General features: G+C 49.3%; 1 protein-coding gene across 1 annotated transcript in view; it reads right to left on the reverse strand.

Annotated features, from left to right (window-relative positions):
- ALPL (alkaline phosphatase, biomineralization associated) overlaps window positions 1–20,719 on the reverse strand; it is a 63,758-nt gene extending 43,039 nt beyond the window's left edge. Inside the window, exon 1 of the mRNA XM_025278772.3 lies at window positions 20,551–20,719. The gene's annotated coding sequence lies outside the window, so the exon portion shown is untranslated. The remainder of the gene's footprint in view (window positions 1–20,550) is intronic.
- Window positions 20,720–21,196: the final 477 nt, after the last annotated feature.

Consider the following 21,196-nt stretch of genomic DNA (forward strand, 5'->3'; position numbering starts at 1 on the left):
GGAAAAACATCTACTTCTGCTTCATTGACTACACTACAGCCTTTGACTGTGTAGACCACAACAAACTGTGGAAAATTCTTAAAGAGATGGGAATATCAGACCACCTTACCTGCCTTCTGTGAAATCTGCATGCAGGTCAAGAAGCAACAGTTAGAACTGGACATGGAACAATGGACTGGTTCTAAATTGGGAAAGGAATTCGTCAAGGCTACATATTGTCACCCTGCTTATTTAACTTATATGCAGAGTATACCATGCAAAATGCCAGGCTGGATAAAGCACAAACTGGAATCAAAATTTTGGGGAGAATTATCAGTAACCTCAGATATGCAGATGACACCACCCTTATGGCAGAAAGCAAAGAGGAACTAAAGAGCCTCTTGATGAAGGTGAAAGAGAGTGAAAAACCTGGCTTAAAACTCAACATTCAGAAAATGAAGATCATGGCATCCTGTGCCATCACTTCATGGCAAATAGATGGGGAAACAATAGAAACAGTGACAGACTTTATTTTCTTGGGCTCCAAAAATCACTGCAGATGGTGACTGCAGCCATGAAATTAAAAGATGCTTGCTCCTTGGAAGAAAAGCAATGACAAACATAGCTGCATATTAAAAAGCAGAGATATTACTTTCCCAACAAAGGTCCGTATAGTCAAAGCTACGGTTTTTCCAGTAGTCACGTATGGATGTGAGAGTTGGACCATAAAGAAAGCTGAGCACCAAAGAATTGATCTTTCAAACTGTGGTGCTGGAGAAGACTCTTGAGAGTCCCTTAGTTTGCAAGGAGATCAAATTAGTCCATCCTAAAGGAAATCAACCCTGAATATTCATTAGAAGGATTGATGTATGTGCTCACTTTGGCAGCACATATGCTAAAATTAGGACTGATGCTGAAGCTAAAGCTCCAATACTTTGGCCACCAGAGGAGAAGAGCCAACTCATTGGAAAAGACCCTGATGCTGGGAAAGATTGAAGGCAGGAGAAGGGGACGACAGAGGATGAGATGGTTGGATGGCATCACTGACTCAGTGGACATGAGTTTCAGCAAACTCTGGGAGGTGGTGAAGGACAGGAAATGTTGGCATGGTGCTGTCCATGGGGTTGCAAAGAATTGGACATAACTGAGCGACTCACAACAACGGATACATGCATACATATGGCTGAGTCCTTTTACCGCTCACCTGAAATGATCACAACATTGTTACTTGGCTATAAATTCAGTTCAGTCACTCAGTCGTGTCCGATTCTGTGAGTTTTATAGTTATTATGCTATACTGCAATACAAAATATAAAGTTAAAAAAAACCACCACACTGAACATTTAAGATCTGTACATTTTATTGAATGAAATTATATATAAACTACAAAAAAAGAGAAATGAAATATAATTGCTAACATCTAGATATTAAGCCAGAGAAGGCAATGGCACCCAACTCCAGTGCTCTTGCCTAGGAAATCCCATGGAAGGAGGAGCCTGGTAGGCTGCAGTCCATGGGGTCGCTAAGAGTCAGACACGACTGAGCGACTTCACTTTCACTTTTCACTTTCATGCATTGGAGAAGGAAATGGCAACCCACTCCAGTGTTCTTGCCTGGAGAATCCCAGGGACGGGGGAGCCTGGTGGGCTGCTGTCTATGGGGTCGCACAGAGTCGGACACGACTGAAGTGACTTAGCAGCAGTAGTAGCAGATATTAAGCGTTCCAGGAGAGGAAAATAAATCAAAGGAGGAGATATTGGAAGAAATAATGCAGATAACCTTGGAACTGAAGAAAGATGATAGATCTCATTTTGAAAGAGCCCCAAATACACCAAACAGGATGAATAATGAAAAATGCACACTGAGAAATATTAGAGTGAACATCAGAATAAAAAAACATTCTCAAAGTCCAGGGAAAAACAGATCACTTACAAAGGTGCAAGCGTCAAATTGAATCGACCAAAGTACCCAAGGAAAAGAATCTGAACTGAGAATTTTATATCCAGCTAAACTGCCATTCAGATGTTAAAGGTTTATACAACCCTCACCCCCAAATTCTTTGAAGTAATTATTAACACTTCAGTAATAGAAACAAATTCCTCAGATGATACTAAAGATATATGAAAGCTGAGCAAATAACTTAGTAAAGTTGGTGTTTTAAAAAGAAATTCCCAGATCAAAGAAAAGAGTAAGATAAATATATATATATAGCTACAGTCCGTAGGATCACAGAGTCAGACATGACTGAAGTGACTTAGCGCATGCACACACACACACACCCCTCAGAACTGAAAAATCTAGACAACTTTAAAGTGCTATCATGGGGGCTCAAAGGCCAGTTGTTGAAGAGCTTAAGGGCTGAAAGGGAGGAGAGAGACCAAGGGATATGAGAAAATGCTCATCTTGTCTTTGTAGGCAAAGCTACAGCTGATAATTTTTTAAAGTAATAAACTATTAAAGGAAAAACAAGATAAGTTGTAATGAAAAAGTGGGGTAGGAGAAACAAAGTACCCACACATTCTTTTCAGGAACACGCAAACAAAACATTCATCACATACCAGGCCACAAAACAAGTCTCACATTTTAAATAGCAGGTCTTCACACATTCTGCGACCATTAACTTAGAAGTCAGTTTTTAAAAGAACAAACAATTCCCCCATATACTTGGAGATTAAAAAAAAAAAATTCCTAAGTAACTCATACATCAGAGAAATGCCGCAGTAGAAACTAAACACTGCTGCTGCTGCTGCTGCTAAGTCACTTCAGTCGTGTCCGACTCTGTGCGACCCCATAGACGGCAGCCCACCAGGCTCCCCTGTCCCTGGGATTCTCCAGGCAAGAACACTGGAGTGGGTTGCCATTTCCTTCTCCAATGCAGGAAAGTAAAAATTGAAAGTGAAGTCGCTCAGTCGTGTCCGACTCTTAGCGACCCCATGGACTGCAGACTACCAGGCTCCTCCTTCCATGGGATTTCCCAGGCAAGAGCACTGGAGTGGGGTACCATTGCCTTCTCCGGAAATTAAACACTACTTAGCACCAATTGATGATAAAACACGATAAACCAAAAATTGTGCAATGCAGCAAAGAAAGGCTAAAAATTAATAAACTAAGTTTCCAATTAAGGAAATTAGAAAGAACAGAAACTCAAACAGAATGAAAGATTATAAAGAGCAAAATCAACAAAAAGGGAAAAAAAAAGATTAAGTTGAAAAGATCAAAGCCACAAATTGGTCCTTTAAAAACGATGATAAATGAGGCAAGATTAATTTTAAAAAATAGAGGGAGAAAGAGATAATACACAGTTATTATGGAAAAGAGAAATACAATAAGAAAATGCTATAAGCAACCTTTGCCAATAAGTATAAAAATGTAGATTAAATGCATACATTTCTAAAAATATATAAATATATGCAATCCCATGGACTGTAGCCTGCCAGCCTCCTCTGTCCATGGGATTCTCCAGGCAAGAATACTGGAGTAGGTTCCCATGCCCTCCTCCAGAGGATCTTCCCAAGCCAGGGATCAACCAAGGTCTCCCACATTCTTTGGTGGCAGATTCTTTACCGTCTAAGCCACCAAAGAAGTCCATATATTTATAACATACCAAAACTGACTCAAAAGGAAATAAGAAGACTACATTTAAAAATGGAAACAGCAGGGCTTCCCTGGTGGTCCAGTGGTTAAGAATATGCCTTGCTGCAAAGTGATACACATCACCACATAACGGGGCAGGAAGATAAAAGCCAAGGCTTCAAAGCAGAGACGTGAGTAACTATAGCAGCTACAAGCTCTTACACACCCTTTCCTGTTTGCCCAACGACTTCCGATCTTTTTGACCAAGCATCTGTATGAGAGACATACAGCTCCGTGGAGAACAGAACCCAGCTCAGCAGAGTGAAGGCCCTCAGGGGCCAGGACTTTCATTATAGAGTTCTCTCAACTGCTGTGTATGTTTGAAAATTTTTAGGATAACGTGTTGGAAAAATAAGTAAATATGCATTAGTTTGATTTACAAAAAAAAAGGGAATCTGCACTGAAGTGCAATGGACACTGGTTCACCCAACTATTAAGCCCGCGCTTTGCAACAAGAGAAGCCACCGAAATGAGAAGTCCGCGTACTTCAACAAAGAGCAGCCCCCGATTGCTGCAACCAAATAAAGACCATGAGCAGCAACAAAGACCCAGCACGGCCAAAAATAAATTAATTAATTTTAAAAAACAAACAAGAGAGCCATTATGAACCAGTGACATATGCTTGAACAAGGGTCATGAGGACTCCAATGAAAGATCCCAGAGTCCGTAAAATAACTTAAAAAAAAATGCTAGGTAAATATTCACATTTTGACAAGCACTACAGAAAGAACTAAGAGCCTCTTGATGAAAGTGAAAGAGGAGAGTGAAAACGTTGGCTTAAAGCTCACCATTCAGAAAACAAAGATCATGGCATCCGGTCCCGTCACTTCATGGCAAATAGATGGGGAAACAGTGGACACAGTGACTGACTTAATTTTTCTGGGCCCCAAATTCACTGCAGATGGTGACTGCAGCCATGAAATTAAAAGACGCTTACTCCTTGGAAGGAAAGTCATGACCAACCTAGACAGCATATTAAAAAGCAAAGACATTACTTTGCCAAAAGTCCATCTAGTCAAGGCTATGGTTTTTCCAGTGGTCATGTATGGCTGTGAGAGCTGGACTGTGAAGAAAGCCGAGTGCCGAAGAATTGATGGTTTCAAACTGTGGTGTCGGAGAAGACTCTGGCGAGTCCCTTGGACTGCAAGGAGAACCAACCAGTCCATCCTAACGGAGATCAGTCCTGGGTGTTCATTGGAAGGACTGATGTTGAAGCTGAAGCTCCAATACTTTGGCCACCTGATGCAAAGAACTGACTCATTTGAAAAGACCCTGATGCTGGGAAAGATTGAGGGCAGGAGGAGAAGGGGATGACAGAGGATGAGATGGTTGGATGGCATCACCGACTCAATGGAGATGGGTTTGGGTGAACTCCGGGAGCTGGTGATGGACAGGGAGGCCTGGCGTGCTGCGGTTCATGGGGTCGCAGAGTCAGACACAACTGAGCAACTGAACTGAACAGTAAGAGCTCAATGCTTGTTGCATCTCACTGACTGCTCAACAGTTTTGTGAGTGGGAGATCATTACTGTCCCCATTTTAGAGTAAACTGAGGTTCAGTCACTTGCCCAGGGTCAATCCCATGGAACCCTGGTCACCTCCCTGAGCCTCACCTTCCTCCTGACAAAGGAGGCAAGATAGATAACTTCCTTGGCAAAGAGGAAGTGTTTAATTTAGAGGGGCTGCATGGGCATGGGCATGTTGGAGCGAAACAGTGGGAGGCTAGGGGACCCAGATTAGAGTCCATCACCTCCCTCTGAGATCTGGAAGGGTCCCCTTCCCTCTCCCTCTGGGCCTCAGCTGCCCCCTCTGTGCCTGTAGAGGACTGGTACGGTGAACACTGAAGGTTCCTGCTTTACAAGTTTTCAAAGGGCCATCCAACAAACTGGTCACCCACCACCTACACGCCCCGGCAGGTGCTGCTGGTTCTCCCGGAGGAGGGTCAGAGGTCTGCAGGCTCTGTCTAAGCCCAGCTTCTGAGGTCATCTCCTGGCCCCCTCCCCTGACCACTCCGACCTTCTGTGCTCTGCTGTCTTCCCCCAGGGATTTTGCACCTCCTGTTCCCCCTGTCTGGAACACTCATCCCCTCCCCCCCAACCCAGGTCTTGGCCTGGCTCATGCCTCCTTCAGGTCAAAGGTCACCACCTCTGAACCCAGTCCCTCACTACACCCCAGTCCCCTCACTATTTCACAATCCCGTTTCTTCTCTTCACAGTGCTTGTCGTTGGCTGAAATTAACCTAATTTTTATTTATTATTTATTTTTGAATTTTTATTTCATTTACATTTTTATTGGAGTACAGAGTCCCAGGTGGCTAAGTGCTAAAGAATCTGCCTGCCAATGCAGGAGACGTGGGTTTAATCCCTGGCTCGGGAAGATCCCCTGGAGGAGGAAATGGCAATCCATTCCAGTATTCTTACCTAGAAAATCCCCTGGACAGAGGACCCTGGTGGGCTGCAGTCCAAGGCACACAGTCACAGAGTCGGACGTGACTTAGTGATTGAGCACGCACGCATGGTTGATTCACAATGCTGTGTTAGTGTTAGGTGTACAGCAACACAACCGTGTAAATCAACCATGCGTGTGTGTGCTCAATCGCTAAGTCACGTCCGACTCTGATTAGTTATACAAACACATGCCAGTTATACAGACACACACATCTACTCTTTTTTAGATTCTCTTCCCACATACGCATATACACATATCGGTTATACAGACACATGTTATCTATTCTTTTTTAGATTCTTTTCCCACATAGGTCATTACAGAATATTGAATAGTTTCCTGTACTATATAGTAGGTTTTATTAGTCATCTATTTTATATATAGCAATGTGTACATGGATGGACCTAGAGAGTGTCATACTGAGTGAAGTCAAAGAAAGATAAATTTCATATATCATTCATTTATATGTGAAGTCTAAAAAAAGGGCGCAGATGAACTTCTTTATAAAACAGAAATGAAGTCACAGATGTAGAACAAATTTATGATTACTGGAGGGTAAGCGGGGTGAGGGGTAAGTTGGAAGGCTGGGATGGACGTATACACACTGCTGTATATAAAACCTAGTTTCACTCTGTGGTCGGTCTTTTGCATTAGAGGAGCTCCAGGAGGGAGGAGAGTGTGGTTCACTCCTGTATCTCCACCTAGAACTCTGCATGCCTACAGAAGATGCTTAAAAAAAAAAGAGAGAATGATGCTGTCTCCTGCGGAATTTGTGGTCATTCCACCCAGGGATTGGTTAGGTGGACTCCCCTGGTCCCACAGCTCTTAAACTTTCCTTCATCCTGTGCCACCGGGACTCTGTTTACATGACCATCTCCTCACACACTGGATGATCTTTGAAGGAAATACTAGACCAGGCTCATCTGTGAATTCCAGCACCCAGTCTTGGGCCGAGCAGGCAGCTGGGCTGAGGAAATGTTCACTGAATGAATGAACGAATGTTCTGCACCCATCTTCCCACTTCCTGACTCTGCTTCCTCCTTTCTACAGACCAACAGGCGCCAAGAGGTCACACCCAGCTGACAAGAAAGGCCACTCCAGCATGAACTTCCTGAAGGAGGACAGTCCCCCCTTCCTCCAAAAGGAGCCACTCCAGACAGCGAGGTGGCAAAGCACGAGACCAGCCTTGCCTCTGTCACAGGAACTGTCCGGGGCCTGCCCAGCAAAGCCAACAGGACGGGGGGCTCCTGTCCATCTCAGCCGTGCAAAGGAGAGCAATCCGTGGGACCAGGAGGCTGGCAGGCCTGCTCTGGAGCCTGAACGGGCTCTGCCCGTTGCACACTGAGCTCTGTCTGACCGTGGGCCAGTGGGGAAATACTTTATTATTCAAATCATGTAGCCACTGAAGAGGAAACGATCTGCTTCCTCCAAAAGCACAAATTGGGGCAGGCACACCAGCCCAGGGACTTGGGTGCTGAAGGGGGAAATTGCAAAGTTCTTGCACAAACCAGCGCGCTGAGATTTCCCACCCCAGGCAGACTCTTGAAACCTGAGATGGAAACTCAGGAGGGTCAGGCCTGAGCCCTGGACAGAGGCCGGGGCCAGTCCCCCACTGAGGATTCAGTTAGCAGTAGCTTCAGCCAGGCTGATTGCCTGCCCTCCTCCTGACCCTGGTTCTGGAGACAGCAGGACCACCCCGCCGTGTCCCCCCACCCGTTTGTTCCTGCCTTCACCCAGGAATCACACAGGGGTAGATAAACTCCACATCCTCAGCTCAGGCGGCCGGGGAGTATCCCGCGGTCTATTCCTGCTTTTTGCTCATTTCTTGCCTTGCACCCGCATCCCTGAGTTGGACTCCGGAAGAACCATCAGGTTCAAGAAGAGTTTATGCATCTGGCCTGCAGAGTTTTATCTAATATTTATTAAGTGATTAGGTGCCCACACTCTGGAGCCAAGCTGCCCAGGTTCAAATTCTGGCTTAACCATGTCTGAGTTGCATGACCGTGGGTAAGTCCCTTTCCTTTTCCATGCTTTTTTCACCTGTAAAAACTGGGATCGGAGTACCTACTCTGTGGGAAGTTTAAGAGGATCAAGTGAGAGACTTCTCTGGTAGTCCAGAGGCTAAGACTCCACGCTCCCAATGCAGGGGGTCCATGCTCGATCCCTGGTCAGGGAACTAGATCCCACATGCCACAACTACGAGCTCACATGTCACATAACAAAGATCCCACGAGCCACAGCCAAATATGTAAATAGTTTGGTTTTTTTTTTAAAAGAGGACCAAATGAAAAAGGGTGTGTAAAATACTTACTTAGCTGGCTACACGTGGGGGATTCGGCAAATGACAGCTCTTAGTATTACTAAACAAATTAAGATTGTTCGGATGCTGGCCTGAATCTCTGCAGCAGACATCCTCAAGACAGACCTTTTTTCCGTCACCAGAGCCAAAACCAGTCGACTCAGAGCAGACTGAGAGGCAGAGCAGAAAGGCCCCAGGCTCTGGCTTGAAACGCCAGCCCCACCACTCATCAGCTCTGCAACCCTGGGCAGGTTACTTAACCACAATGAACCTGGTTTCTGCCTCTATGTACTACAAACCAGAGCAGCACCTCCCTCAGAACCGTCACGAATCTTCCCCATCAGGAAGGATGCTAAGCCCTGCTGCTGTCCACTGTGAGCAGTGCCCAGGGAATTACGGAGCTGACACGTGCCGGGACTGCCCCAGGCAGGGGTGAGGTGATAGCCTGGCTTCCTTTTCTGGAACTTCCATCCAGGCTCAGCCTTCGGATGTGATGTGGGGAAGCCTCCCCAGGAAATAGTCCACTCCGGGGACCATGTAATAGCAGTGTGGACCCTGACAAAGGCCTGCCAGCCAACAGCCAGGCCTGAACACAGGCGAAAGCGAACTGACCAGCAGGAAACTTCGATGAGCCTTTCCTTACAAAAGGAGGCGGCCAGACGCCGTAGCTGGAAGGCCAGGATGCACACACCAGGCTGCCATCACCCGGACAAACGAGCTCATTTCTCTGTTTCCTCTTCCGTGGGGTGGGGGTCATCACAATACTCACCCACTAGGAGGATTAAAGGAGTTCCTACATCTAACGCACTTGGAGCAGGGTCTGCCCCCCAAGAGGCGTGAGCTGACGCTGTTCCAGTCATTCATGACCGCTTTCCCTTCTTCCACAAAGGCTTTCTCAGCTTTCCCAGCAGGCTCAGGTTCCTCCTGCGGGCTTCAGCACAGGGCAGGATCCACGCCTGTTACACGGATGATGCTCACAAGACCTACCACGTGCTCGGCACCCTGTTAAGCATTTTTAAAAAAATTTTTTTATTTCGACTGTGCTGGGTCTCTGTTGCTGTGCACGGGCTTTCTCAAGCTGCGGTGAGCGAGGGCTCCTGTTCGTTGCAGCAGGTGGGTTTTTCATCGCCGAGGCTTCTCTTGTTGTGGAACACGGGCTTCAGCAGCTGTGGTGTCTAGGCTTCGCTGTTCCGCCACAGTGGAATCTTCCCAGACCAGGGATCGAACCTGTGTCCCTGCATTGGCAGGTGGATTCTTATCCACTGCACCACCAGGGAAGTCCTGTGTTAAGCATTTTATATTCATGGAGATGTTTCTTAATCAGGGGGCAGAACGACCCCTGGACTCTCCTACTACTTATGATCATAGGCTTCAGGGTAGGGCATTCTGTGCTATGGAAAGAGCTTTGGGGAAAGTGGTCACCATGTTCCATAGATTGGAATACTTGTGTCCTGGAAGGTATGAAAATATTTACACTTGGTACTGACTATGTGACATAGGAGACATTACTTACATTTTTTGGAGCTCAGCTATGAGGATAAGTAAATATATATAAGTAATGCACTTAATACAGAGCCTGATTCATGACTTATTTAAAGCAAATATCTATTGATGTATGTGTCAATCACTCCTCCGAGTACCTCTCATAGACATGTGGGGAAACTGAGGTACAGAGGCATTATAAGGTCTTTGTTCCTAAGGGATGTTAATCTCTGCAAGAATTCAATCATTCATTCACCATATATGTATTAAGTGCATACAGGATGCTTGGTACAGACATTATAGTACATACGGTACATATAATAGATTCAGCAAATGATGGCTGTTCCTGGCTGAGGTTATTTGGCACTGAGGGTACATCTGTGAACAAGTTGGACAAGAGGATTGGTCAGAGGTGTGACGCTGGGAAAACTCACACCTGACTAAGGCCTGAGCCACCAATAGGGAAACTGGTTCGTCCTGCTGCCAATCACTGACAAATCTCTGATGATTATGAGCTGATGTCAGTCGTAAAAAAAGAAGATGCAGATGTGGGAAGGGCAGCCAGGCTCAGCCTGGAGTAGCTCAGGTGTCAAACCCAGCAGGACAGCATTTCCAGCTTTCCCCATGCGAACCAAACCTGCCTGGGTTGTGGAAGCCCCTGCCAGGTGGGGCAGCCTTTCAATACATGAACGTCACTGGACACTTGCTGGAGGCAGGTACATTGTTAGACACTGGGATTCACGGATGACTCAGATGGGGTTCCTGCCCTCTGGAAACTCATGCAGGGCCAGACACTACGAGGATGATCAGATTACAAAGGGCTGAAGATTTCCAAGCAAGATCTAGAAAACCAGTGATGGTGCCGACTGGTGACAAAGGCGGGGAAGACACCGCAGAGGGGCACAGCGGCTGCAAAGGCAAAGGCGTGACAGGGCGGGGGCCACACCTGGGCCAAGAGCACGAGCCTGGGATCCCGGCCTGAGGCTGAGGACTGGTTCTGCCGTCCGTTCGACCTGAGCCTGCTTCCCTTCTGCAGATGAAGATCATACTTTATCCGGCTGTTTCCAGGATTCACTGGGTTCATGAATAAGAAAGAGCTTTAAAAAAGGAAAACGTCTAAGAGCCTGGATGCTGAGGTGGGGGTGAATCAAAGTGACTCATCCATGGTCCAAAGGCTGATTAAAACAGGAACTCATTTTGGTTTATCCAGGATACAGAGTGGGTAACTCAGCCCTACCTCAGCTGCAACACGCCCATGTTCCCACCCCCACCCCAGGCTCCCCTGGGCCATCCCTATTTCCAGACCCAATTTCCTAACCCCAAACACGGAGATGCCGCTTGCTGTGCTCCTCCCGCGTGTACACGATGGCTCTGCAGGTAGAAGAGCACCTTCCACAGGTGAAGGAGCGTCCTAGTCACGAAGGGGAGATGGCGGTGGTGAGTAAGAGGAGTCAGTACGGAGACTGAGCAGGGAGGGGAGACAGCTAAGGGTTGCATGGACGGGCAAACCCCAATCTCAGCAACTCCACTGGTTCACCAGCCGAGGAAACGCAGGCATGGTGTTTCACTTTTGAGTCATTTCCCCCCCTTGAAAAGTGGGCTGTTAGAAGGATTAAAAGCACGAATGTATAGAAGCATTTAGCTGAGTGGCTTGGTGCCTAACAGATATTCAGTAAATGTTAATAACTCATCATTACTATTCTACTACTACAGATATTATTATGGAGGGTAGGGGAAGGGGTGAGTGGAACTCTTTCCAAGAGGGATCCAAAACCAGCCTCTTTCTTCTCAGTCTTAACAAGCCTGGGTTGTGACCAGCCTCAGAAGCCCACCGCCGCCCCCCACCTTCTCTGAGGAATGGACAGGGACACAGCCGGGTGCTCCGTGGCAGGACTCCACCCCACACCCGAGGCGAGTTCTGGGGCGGTCTAGCTCAGGGTTCCTCCAGCTTTCCCAGACCAGGAAAGAAAGATTAAAGAGCATAGAGACCAGGGCACCACCCTGGGCCTGTCCCTTCTCGTCGCTGTTCACACAATGCCTAAGTCGAATTTGGTTCAGGATGTCTTTCCATTTGGTGTGTGCCAACTCTATTGAGTGAATAATGGCTGCCTGGATGACTGCATTTAGAAGGGACCTGAGGTTTAGAAGGAAAGAGAACAGTGGTTGATTAGTAACGTCTGACATGTATAACACAGGAGAAGGGGCGGTACGCATGCCAACTATTTGGCCACACATGAACTAGAAAAGGGAGAAGGCAATGGCACCCCACTCCAGTACTGTTGCCCAGAAAATCCCATGGATGGAGGAGCCTGGTAGGCTGCAGTCCATGGAGTTGCTAAGAGTCAGACACGACTGAGCGACTTCACTTTCACTTTCCACTTTCATGCATTGGAGAAGGAAATGGCAACCCACTCCACTGCTCTTGCCTGGAAAATCCCATGGATGGAGGAGCCTGGTGGGCTGCAATCCAGGGGTCGCTAAAAGTCAGACACAACTGAGTGACTTCACTTTCACTTTCCACTTTCATGCATTGGAGAAGGAAATGGCAACCCACTCCAGTGTTCTTGCCTGGAGAATCCCATGGATGGAGAAGCCTGGTAGGCTGCAGTCCATGGGGTCGCACGGAGTCAGACACGACTGAAGCGACTCAGCAGCAGCAGAACTAGAAAAGTCCTAACACTGACTCCCTGGAACAAGCCATAGTTGTCAGGCAGGGTAACCAAAAGCCAAGGAGGGGAAGGGACTTGCCCAAGGTCACATAGCTTGAAATGGCAGGGCTGGGATTTGAACACAGGCCCCTCTGGGTTTTTGAGGATGCTGCCTGCTAGGGTCATCGTGTCCTCCCTTTGACTACAAGAGGGGATGTCCAGGCCAAAGCCCATTGTTTGGGAGAACATAAGCCACTGCCCAACCAGGAGTGTGCCTATGCTGGGTCCCCTCCATCTGACACGGCCCACCCCAAATGACTCTGCAAACCCCAGAGACAGATGGTTCTACTGAAAACAGATATATACAGCAAGGGCTTGTATCCAGACAAAAATCTGAATCCAGATGCTAATCTGACGGAAGGCATGAGACCTAAATTTGAGTCTCATTGCCACTTTCTAGCTGTATGACCTTGAGAAAGTTACTCAGCTTCTCTGAGCTCAAATTTTCGCCTCTATAAAACAGAGAGGATAACAAGTTAAATAAGGTCATTAAAAGTGATTTGCTCAGTTCCTGACAAGAGTTAAGACCTTAAACCGGGGGTCCTCAACCTCCAGGATCTAATGCCTGATGATCTGAGAGGCAGCTGATATAACAATAATACAAATAAAGTGCACAATACATGTAACGCACATGAGTCATCTGGAAACCATCGCCACCACCCCTCCCATCCTGCCACCCGTGGAAAAACTGTCTTCCACGAAACCAGTCCCTGGTGCCAAAAATGTTGGGAACCACTGCCTTAAATGTTAGTTGGAAGGATGAGGTCAAGGGGAAAAATTAAAACACACGGCATTTTCACAAAAGTGAACTCAAGTGATGAAGGCGAGAGCTCAGATAAGCTGTTCAGAGAATATATTTATCTCTGATTATCTTGCTAGGCTAGCTAAAGCTGAAACATGAATTACTAGATTTGATGATTTCAAAACAAGGAACCAAACCCTTCTAGGAAGATAGATTGTGTCATTCATACCACAAAGAAGGAAGCAGCCTTGAATGGGCGGATTGGCAATGGCAGGAGATGAATGTGTGCATTTCCCACTTCCCAGCGGGCTGACTCAGCTTCCTCATCTGTAAAGTGGGAATAATTGCACCTGCCACACAGGGCTGCTGTTTAGATAAATGAGCGGTTCCAGGAGAGGCGCTGAGCGCCACCGGGCATGGCAGTGTTAGCGAGTGTGTGTGTGGGTGGCAGAGGGGAGCGCGCTGAATTAGGCAGGAAAGACAGGGCAGCTATCGAGGTGCTAAGAAGGAGTGAAGGGAGGGGGGTCTCAGAGTCAGCTGACACACTTTCTAGCCAAAACGGTGGCAGGTGAGAAAGTTATTAACTCCTGTATTTAAGAGGCCGGTGGAGGAAGAAAGAGATGAATGATGCTCAGAGAGGCCGCGCCTGACGCAGCTGAGTGACAGTCAGCCTAGAGGACCAACCCAACAGTGACCTGACCGCCTCAACCTGAGAGCTGCCGGTGGCCACGCTGTTGTTCTGTGGACAAAGTGAAAGGTCCCTCAGAGCAGGCAAGAACTTGACTTAACAGAAAGTCACATGGCAGACCCTTCTAAAGGTGGGACTTACTTGTTTTCAGATAAAAGCCACCTAAACACTTTTTTTTAAAGAACATCAAATGTTTCCTGAGCTTTGCCTGGCAGCTTGCAGACCTGGCTGGGTGAAATTAATCCACTTGAATCACAGACTGAGATCTGGGAGGATGAGAATGCTTCTCTCGAATGAGCCTGGGGGTCAGCACCTCACCACAGGGTCGCTAAGGAAACAGCCTTTGTTGCCCCTCCCCTCTCTCCCTTCCCAGGTCAGGGCAGGGTGACCGAGCCACCAAGGGGAGGGATTTGGACCTAAGATATCCTTTTGGAGCCTCAACTGCAAAACAGCAGGGTGTGAGGGCCAGGGGAGGTTCAAGGATGATGGGGAAATTGCATGGTACCCAGCGGGTACTCACAAAAATGCTACTTCCCACTCAAGGTCATTTCTGAACTCCTTTGCGGGTGCAAGGACCAGGGGCCCTGTGGCTGCTATCAGGAATCAGGGCTCTCCCCGTTCACCTTGTAACCCCCAGAGCAGTTTGCTTGTGGAGACCTTCTAGAATCTCAGCTGCCTCCAGAGTCTTTCATGCTCAGTCACTAAGTTGTGTCCAACTCCTTGCAACCCCAGGCTCCTCTGTCCATGGGATTTTCCCAGGCAAGAATACTGGCATGGATTGCCATTTCCTTCTCCAGGGGATCTTCCTGACCCAGGGATCGAACCCACATCTCCTGCATTGGCAGGCGGGTTCTTTATCACTGAGCCACCAGGGAAGTTTACCAGGAGCTTTAACCATGAGACTTCACGGCTTTCCTCACTGTCGAGCTCAGACACGGCGATCTGGAGATCTCTGCTGCAGCTGTTATGCTGCCTGTTACCCGTGGGCCTCGGCCCCTGGAGAAGGGAATGGCAACCCACTGCAGTATTCTTGCCTAGAAAATCCCATGGACAGAGGAGCCTGGTAGGCTACAGTCCATGGGGAGGAGACTGTAGCCTACCAGGCTCCACTGTCCATGGGATCGCAAGGAGTCAGACACAACTGAGCAACTTCACTTCACTTTAGGCCCCCAGAAAAGGGGAAAAAACAGACCACTGTGGCTTCAGAGTGCAGGATGGTGCTTCCTGTCTGTGAAGTATCACCAGCGCACAGGGCTGTTGGGAGCACTAGATGTCAAGGGAGTCCCTTCCCTGATGGGGCTGCGGAATCTCTAGTCTGAAGCACCCAGGGTTGCCTGTCCCCAAGGGGGTGGACCCCAGGCCCAGCTCCCTAGCTCCCTAAAAACTGACAGGCTGATGCTCGGTCAGCCCCCGAACTCTCGAGCCCTTAGCCCCTTCCCGGGACCAGTAAAGCAGGAAGAGAGCGCCCTCGTCCTGGCTGACATGTTCCAGAGATGCTGCCAGGCCCCAGAAGAGGGGCTGGGGTCCGTTATGCCCCACATTCCGCCCCCGAGCGTGATGGCCAGCTCGAGCCACATGCACCTAGCTCAGAAACTGCACACTCAGAAGGCAGGCCGGGAATGGCAACGAGATGAAGGGGCTGGGTGTGAGAGCAGGGCGCAGAGGGGACTGTGGTCAAGAGGACGGACCGGCTGCTGATCAGCTCCAGCCACCGCGGCCAGGCGGGATGCAGCCCAGCGTGGCCACATCTTTTGATCTTCCCAGAGAAACCAGAACCCTTAGTTTTATGTAAAACGAAATCACTTGTTTTCACAACACCAACAACTAAATCCAAGTTTTAAATCACTGTAGGAGTCAACAATTCCCCTACCCCCACCCCCTGCTGCCCCAGGAGGGCAGTTTGCAACTGACCTACCATAACTTCAGCCACAGATGTTTGAGGACCAACTCAAATTAAATCAGACCCACGCCAAGTCTTAGGGATGTCCCAAATCCCCAGCTCATGCCCTTCGGGCATCCTGGGATACAGACACGGACCCTGAGGCTCAGAGAGGGCAAGTGACTTGCCCAAGGTCACGCAGGCAGGTAGCACCAGTTCAACGGCTTAACCTCTGTCCTGAGTTGCAGATTTTTCCCACCAACTCACACCAACTGTATCCTTAACAATTCTTTTTTTTTTTTTTTAACATTTCAATAATTTTATATTCCAAATATGTCATTATTTTTTGAAGAGTCTTTATGTTGAAATTCCACATATTTAATCCATTATTAAAATGTAAAACTATATTAACAAAATTTGTTTAAAATTTTATATATTTGAAGACTCTAAGATCTCCTTATTTTTGTCCCTCAGACCAGAGACATTTTTAGTGGTAATATTTTTTAGTATCTTTTTTGTATCACCTACTATCTACCCATCAAACATGTTTGTTGCTTTCCTCTAAACTGTCTCCCTGCCCCTCATTTTACCAGCAATTCTTTCTTTTAAAAAATAGATATATATTGAAGTTATGCCATGGAAATAGTACACACCAAAATCAAGACAGTGGATACTTTTCAGAAAGGTCATGGGAGACCCTGGGCAAGCCCTTATTCTCTCTGGACGTCAGTCTCCCTGGTCTGCAAAGTAGCCAGTTGACAGAAGCAGCCTTTAAATGCCTTCCAACTCTGAAATTCTAGGCATCTATGAGGTCTCTTCTGCAGCCAGTACTTTGTGGCCTCAGATGAACATAAAATAGTAATAATAATAATAATGGGGAGGACAAGTCCACGGTAGCCAGGAAGGAACACTACAATTTTTAGTGAAACTTGACTCTTAGTTACTGGAATTCAGAAAGAACGATGTAAATACCCAGGCAGTTTAACCACCATCCAACAGTTAAACAAAAACACATCTGGTTTGACTTCATTTTCCTCAACTCTTCCCCCGCCCCTGAACCCCCACCCTCGTCTCGATTTTACCCCTTAATTTGAGAAGTCAAATTAAATGCAAACAATTGATTTCATGCCACAATGAGGCTGAGAATTCCAGCATGGAAAACTTTAAGCATGATGTTTTTCTGGGAGCAATTAGGAAATGTTGGGGGATGGCATGAGGGGGTGGAAAAATAGGAAGACTATTCTTGAATGTTATTTGGACACCGAGCATCAGAGAAGAGTTGTCGGATGCCTACTAGGAACCCAGCACTTAAAGAGGTCAAGTGAGTTGCCTCAGGTCACACAGCTAGGATTGGAACCCAAGGTGTTGATCCTAAAGCCATTCTTTTGCCTCCTGTCGAGGCCTTTGTAACCTACACAGGGCCTTCCCTCTGGCCCTCATGAATCACCTGGTAGCAGCCAGAAATGTCTCACAGAGAATATTAACTTCTCAACAACAATCCCGAACAGTGGTCATTTCCAACTGAGCCATTCAATGGTGAAAAACCATTATAATCTTGCAAACCCTTCACAACTCTGCAAACTATATATTATTAACCCATATGATGGATGATTTCCTCACCTAAGGCTCAAAGAGGGAAAGAAACTTGTCTAGAGTCATACAGCAGTGCTGGGAATGAACCTCCAATCTACTGCCCACAGCTGCCCTCTAAAAGCAATCCTGTGGACTGTAGCCTGCCAGGCTCCTCTATGCATGGGATTCTCCAGGCAAGAATACTGGAGTGGGTTGCCATGCCCTCCTCCAGGGGATCTTCCTGGCCCAGGGATGGAGCCCACGTCTCTGATGTCTCCTGCATTGGCAGGCGGGTTCTTTACCACTAGCGCCACCTGGGAAGCCCTCAAAAAAGTAAGGACATCTCTAAAAAAAAAAAAAACAAAAATACACACTGTACAGCCTAGCTCCAGCCTGCGGAGGACGAGGACCACGACGTAGCACTGGAAAGCTGAGTTTGCATTCCTGTGGCCACACGGAGATTTTGAGTGCTGGTCCTCAGCCCAGCTTGCTCACTCTCCCCGTAATGTTCTCTTCAAGCTCTGAGTTTTGTATTAATAACTCCAGCTGGACCTATTCAAAGTGAGCACTCTGAGCTGTGCCATTGGATCCTACCCCTGGATTAGGAGGCCTCATCCCCAAAGACGTATACAATACCAATATCACTGGAGCTGGTTCCCAGGGCTCCAGCCCCAGCTCCCCAGGTAGCATCTCTTGTTCTTGAACAAGTCACCTCCCTTCTCCAGGACGGGTTTCTTCATCTGTAGGACTGCATCCAGTTTGCAGGGTTGGTCGGGTATGTAACGACAGGTAGGGCTTGAGTATGGTTTCACCTCACTTCAAAGCTGGGACACATCCAGGCGGAAGGGACTCTGGCGGTTCAGTCCCAGGCCTGTTCCCAACACCGAGCTCCAGGCTCCTGGCCAAGGCTGAGTCTAGGATGACAGGAGGTGGCATCTGACTGTGAGCAAGGCAGACACCGTGCCACTCGACAACACAACCCATCAGGGAATGGGCAGGGGCCAGGCGGTGGGTGACAGGTTTCCAGGGTTCGGGGCGAGACAAAACCCTACACCCCATCTCAAGTTTGCATTTTCCATTGAGATTAGAGCTGATGAGAGCCAAAATTTTCTTAAGCACACAGGCACCAGCTCAACACTTTGCATACGTTAATCATACTATTTACTAATCTCAGCTAAAAGGAGGAGACTGGGGCAGGACAGGCAACAGAATTTGTCCCAGGTCACACAGCTAGGTTGCCTTTTTCTATTAGTGAAAACGAAAGGTTGGCTGATCCCTTTTACCCATGTTACTGCCTGTTAATCTCCTTGCTTGTGAATTGCTTGATTCCTTTTCTAAAGTGTCAGTTGCAGAGCCTGAAAAAGTTTTGTTATACAAGTGTGCAGATGTCTGTGTAATTTATCGCTGCATTCCCAGCACCTAGAACAGGGTTTGGGTCATTAATAAATGTTTGTTGAATGGAGACGGCGTTCTGTTTCTGCCCTCAGTTCAGTTTTGTTGCTCACAACAGTCTTATGAGAGAGGTACACTCCCTTATCTTACAGGTGGGGTCACAGATACAGACAGGGGCTATCACTGAAGCCTCTGTCTCACTCCAGGGGCTGGGAAGTTGGGAAGCCTCGTCCAAGAACCGTTTCTGCTTATGGAGTTCAGATGTATTGAAGTTCAGGAAGAGAAAAGGAGACACAGAGACAAGAGTGGAGGGGAGAGGACAGACAAGAGTGGGAGACGAGGGGAGACAAGAGTGGGCAGGGAGTGGAGAGTAGGGTGGGGAAGACACCCTGGGGAGGTCTAAAGATTGGAAGACAGGTCTAGGGCGTAGGGGGAGGCAAGACTGAACACCAGAAGAGTCAGAAGGAAGAACCAAGATCAGCCCCTCATCTCTTGGGTTTGTGTAGAAGTAGCAGAGGGATATGGTTGTAGGTTTAGAGTCTGGCTTCAAATCCTGGCCTCAGACTTGCTTAACTTCTTCAGGCCTCAGTTTCCCTGTTTGTAAAGGAGATGATGCATGTCGAGTGTTGGAGCCTGGCACGCAGTAGGTGTTCAAAAAACGGTCGCTGTCAACTTTGCAGGTGTGGGAGCCCACCCCCTGCCTCCCAGGGAAGCCGGGCCCACCTGAAGCCTTTTCTTTCCGAGAGCCCAGAGGCCCTTTCTGGCCAGAGAACTGCCCAGTCTTGAGATCTCCTCCTCCACCCACAAGCCGCTGTAAAGACCCCTCCCCCAGCCCCATTTTGCATTGAAAAAGGGTCTGAAGAGACAATGCGGGGGAAGGATGGAGCTCCGCTCAGCTACCCGCCCCACCATTGTGACCAGGCTTTTAACCTTTTCTTAATCAAGAAGAGTTGCAGGAACCCACCCCGGGCCAGCCGCTCACCTGCCTACGCCCAGAGACGGATCGCTGCAAACTCCCCCAGCTTCGGGGGCTTCCAGAGCTCGGCCCCAAGACCGCTGCGCCCCCCGGCTACAACTTCCAAACAGACTCCAACACGCCGGATGTCCGTCCCCCGCCCCCCCCCCCCACGCCCCCTCCCCGCCCCCCTGCGACTCCCGGACCCAAGTGCCTTCCTCTCTGTACCGTTCCCAGCTCCGGCCCAAACTACTTTTGAAGCCCACCCAGGCAGACCAGCCCCCTCCTCTGGCGGCTGTGCCAAGATCTCGAGACGGCTAGATGGCTGGCAGTTCTGGGGTGGGCAACCCAAGTCTCTTGATCGCGGACCAAGGGGGCGCCGCAGAAGCCGCTCAGCCACTGGGCAACGGGAGGCGGTGCCGAGACTGAAGATGGGGGTCTCAGGCAGCGGCGGGGAGACCGCAGGGCTGCAGCGGCCGACTCGAGCGCAGTCAGCCCGCCTCGCCGGCTCCTCTGGGGCCACGTCCACTTTCTGGGCCCGCCCAGTGCGCCCGCCGGGAGCCGCGGATGCGCGCGAGCGCGGGAGCGGGACAGGTGGCTGGAGGTTCCGAATGGGCTGCCTTGGGCGGTGTTGGGGGGGGGCGCGGAGGGCCCGGCCCGGCCCCTGATGTCCAGCCTCGCCGCCCTCTCCCGGCGAGGGGAGGATGAGGAAAGGGGGCCTGGGACGCTCCACATCCCGGGGGTCCTGGAGAGCCAGGAACCAGCGTCGAGTCTTTACCTGCGCAGAGTTCGTGGGCGAAGGTCCGTCCCGGCGCAAGGGACGCAGGGTCGGTGCTCTGGGAGCGCGGACGCGGAGGGGCGGGAGCGCGACGCTGCCCGGGCCAAGTACCCCGCGGGCTTATAAAGGCGATCGCGGGGCTCGTGCGCGGCCGGGGCAGCCCTCCCCGGCCCCCGCCCCCGCCTCCGCCCCCGCCCCCGGCCCGGGCCCCGGCCCTCCCCTCCCCCGGCCCGGGCCCTGCCGGCCGGTCGCGCCGCGCGGCCAGCGCGCCGCCTGCCGGGCAGCGGGGCGCCCTCCGTCTTCCTGAGCCCCGGCTCCGCTCCCGCCCTGGCGCCGGGTTGGGGCGGGCGCTTCCCAGCGAGGCCACGCTCTGTCCTTTCTCTCCGCGAGCTCCGGCTCTGATTCCGTCTCTTTGGGGTTGTCCTTATCCTTGGCTCCAACTTCCTGCTGTGTCTCTTTGTGGCTGTGTCTTTCGCGCCCTCTGACTTGTCTGCCTCTCTGTCTGACAACCCACCTGGCTCTGTTTGGGACCTCTGTCTCTCCCCATCTCTGTGCACGTGTCTCTCGGCCGCTGTCCACCCGTGTGTGTGACTCTCCTCCCTGTCCCATCCCGCCTTCCCACTCCAACCAGACCACTGGCCTGGCC

The sequence above is a fragment of the Bubalus bubalis genome, chromosome 2 (assembly GCF_019923935.1).
Source record: "Bubalus bubalis isolate 160015118507 breed Murrah chromosome 2, NDDB_SH_1, whole genome shotgun sequence".
Taxonomy (NCBI): domain Eukaryota; kingdom Metazoa; phylum Chordata; class Mammalia; order Artiodactyla; family Bovidae; genus Bubalus; species Bubalus bubalis.